We start from the raw sequence: 3,456 nt of genomic DNA on the forward strand, positions 1-3,456 counted from the left end.
TTATTCCCTACCCTAAACCATGCATGCAAAGGTATTCACAATGAGTTGACTAACCAAAAATGCTCATGAAAATGGAATTTATTACTGATTTAAACTAAAAATGCAAAATAAAGACTAAACATGGTATTAACAATGAAAAAAAAGTTGAAACTAACTCCCCTGAGTCCTGGCGAATGTAGACGATTCAGCAATAAAATCCACGCCGATAATGGAATGGATCGGGGAGAGGTAAGAAACTTTATAATATAGCCATGACTATGCTGAGTTGCTTCTTTAAAATTCTTCACCTCCTTGGATGGCATCTCAGGTGGTCGAAGTCGACTCAGAAATATCTGTTGGTATAGTTTTCACTAACGGTCAAACTCAAGTTTTGATGAATGACAAATAAGTTAAAGTTGGGTTTATTGTGGGTTTAACCTCTTTACTAAGTGTGCAGGGTCGAAAGACTAACAACCAGACACTAGGCTGAAGTCCAGGGTGGTTGAGCCCTGACAGGAAGTCCAGTTGGGTCCGCGGAGCTTGACAACTGGCCGAAGACCAAGTTGGTTGAGACTTGGCAGAAAGACCAAGGTGGTTGAGCCTTGGCAGGAAGTCCTGATGGGTTAAGAAGTCAAGTAGAGCTGCACGAGGTAAGTGAGGTAAGTCACTAGAGGAGCGAACCAGTGAGGACGAGTCCAATTTTGGACTTTAGGCGCGGTCCAACTTAGACCCACTTGGGTGTTCTTGTTGGTGCCCTGGTTAGTTTTGATGTGATCAACCAAGTTAGGTTAGGTCCTGTGTTGTTCTAATTCCTCTGCTAAGTGTGCAGGAACTTAGGTACGGAGGAAGTCGAGCGTAAGACGTAGCGGACGAGAAGGGTTGCGCGGGGAAGTGAGCCGACGAGCTCGGTGCAATCCGAGGGATGTGGAAGCTACGGAAGAGTACGCCGGTGGAGCGAGAAGGACGTGCGCGAAGTCCGAGGGATGAGAAGCCGGGAGGAAGCACGCTCGAGGGCAAAAGGTCGGAGTCGGATTTGGGTGAGCCTAACTCCGGTTGGTCAGAAATCACCCAACCGAAGATTTTACAAAAAGTCAACAAAGTCAAACTATTGACTTGACCATTGACCTTGACTGTTGACTTTGACCAACAAAGAAGACTTGGACTTTTTGGATGTGGCGGTTGCAAAAAAAAAAAGAAAAAAATAAGATTTATCTTTTATTATACAAAAGATAAATACTTAGTTTTTATTAAGGATAAATCTCTTTATCTTTTATTAAAGATAAAGTTTATCCTTATTTAATCAACGGCTACGATCAAAGTCTATCTCCGATCAACAGTTAAGATCATATCAACGGATCAACGGCCAAGAGAAAATTTATCTACGATCAACGATCCAGATATATTCTCTTATGCTATAAATACGCTTAGAAGTTAGAAGAAAAGATAATATTGAAATTGTATTCTCTTCTAGCTTCTCTTGTGCTTCAAAGTTCTGTAAAAGGTTTCTCCGCCAGAAGGAGATTTTCATAGTCAAGCTTCAATCGCCTTGGCTTACAACTACCTAGGTTGTAACCAAGTACATCTCTGTGTATTTACCTTTTACTATTTATTTAATTTAATTAATGTTTATTTATTTAATTGATTGCTACTAACTTTTATCCTTGTAAAGAAACACAAGAGATTCGTGTTTTATTTTCAGGAGCAATTCACCCCCCCCCTCTTGCCGGTCCACCTCGTTCCAACAGTTCTAAGTTGAGTCCTATCCCTGAGATGGATTTAGATATGACTAAGGAGCACTGTAGAAACTTACATGACTTAGATTGTGTCCGATCAAAGCTGGCTAAGACCATCAATGATTTTTTTATTGAAACTTATTGATGGACTCAAATGATTTAGAATTCTGAAACCTAAACATATAGTAGAATAGGGGAGTGTAGAGAAGATAAGAAATATGGTGCAACCCTTGTTTTGAGTTTGCTACATGAAGTTATGGGCTGCGCCAATTGGCATGCATGAAGAATTATGAAAAATAGACTATGCAAAACTAAGAAGGGCTTAAAACTAAGAACTTATGGTACGGAGAAGAACTGCAGAAATCTACAAGTGTACGCCCCGAGAAGGCCGTCCAAAAAATTTCGACAGCATCTCCCCAGTAACTATGACAATTCCCTAATACATACAAAAATACTCAGCCACAGGCGGCTGGAAATAGGACAACACGTCCAACAAACAACACAGATATACATGATAGATATGAAATAAGGCCTACACGGCCACAATACACACATCACAAATACAACTCATGCATCCACTATACAACCACTACAGAACGATACTAGAAATCCGTAACATAATACAATAAAAACCGAGTCCACACAACTACGAACGTAAATCCAAAACACGGATACGCACATAAACTCTATAAGTCCACCGATCCACAAATACAAAGCATAATACGAATACAATCATAATCCATACCAACCACTACATAATAACCTCCGGATGTGAAATGGAATAAGCCTGGCAGAATCTCCATGTGCTCCAAGTAAAATCCTATCTTCTACTTGGGGAGGAACAAGGAAACCCCAGGGTCTGGGGTAGTGAGTATAAAATACTCAGTGGAGTACAGAATATAAGTGCACAACATGTAAATATATCAACTGAGATAAAGAGAAAGGTATACAGTCTCTACACTACTAAGCAACAGATAACAGGATATATCAACTGAGGTAAAGAGAAGGTATACAACCTCTGCAATAGATATATAAAGAAAAGGTAAATACTAATCTAACAGGAATCTTGGTAAAAGGTATCATGGGAACAGATATCATGGTAATAATAATCATGTGAATAGAAGTCATATGTATTCAACGATGCATGTCAGGTCATACAATACAACAATACTATATCAAGCAAATGCAACAACCACACGCAATGATGATGTAAATAACAGTGTGGTAAAATAATCCACCAGCAACTGCATACACCAATGCAACACACATCAAATGCAACATGCATGGTCACTGTTGTCACGACCAGGAAGATAGACGTCCGAAAAATTTCGGCAGCACCTCCCCAGTATCCCTGACAATTCCCTGTATACATACATATATAAAGGCCAACACGGCCTATCCATACTACAAAATATGGATTTATATGCTAAACAGAAATAAAAGGTGACCCACACGGCCACATACACATCCTACACAATTATAAGTATGAAATTCTATTTCTACACAAGACGAAGAAGGAGAGGAACAGAGGCTGATCGCGGAGAAACAGAGGAGAGGAATCGCGGAATCGGGAAGAAGTCGCGAGGCTTAAAGGTTTTCTTACCGGATCTGTCCTTAACGGGTTCAGATCCTATGCCTTAGCCCATTATCCATTTAACCATTAGCTTAACCCTTTAACCCATTAAATCAATTAATTGGGCCTTGTAAATGGGCTTTTATTATTAATTGGATTCGGTATTTTACA

The 3,456-nt window shown here is 39.8% G+C and overlaps 1 long non-coding RNA gene across 1 annotated transcript in view; it reads right to left on the reverse strand.

Annotated features, from left to right (window-relative positions):
- Window positions 1-2,207: 2,207 nt before the first annotated feature.
- Window positions 2,208-3,456, reverse strand: part of LOC141844354 (uncharacterized) — a 3,215-nt gene continuing 1,966 nt past the window's right edge. The window contains exon 6 of the long non-coding RNA XR_012603133.1: window positions 2,208-2,571. This is a non-coding gene — a long non-coding RNA (uncharacterized LOC141844354). The remainder of the gene's footprint in view (window positions 2,572-3,456) is intronic.

Source organism: Curcuma longa, chromosome 13 (genome assembly GCF_044706935.1).
Source record: "Curcuma longa cultivar G26 ecotype Majalengka, Jawa Barat chromosome 13, ITB_CL_G26_1.1, whole genome shotgun sequence".
In the NCBI taxonomy this organism is placed as follows: Eukaryota; Viridiplantae; Streptophyta; class Magnoliopsida; order Zingiberales; family Zingiberaceae; genus Curcuma; species Curcuma longa.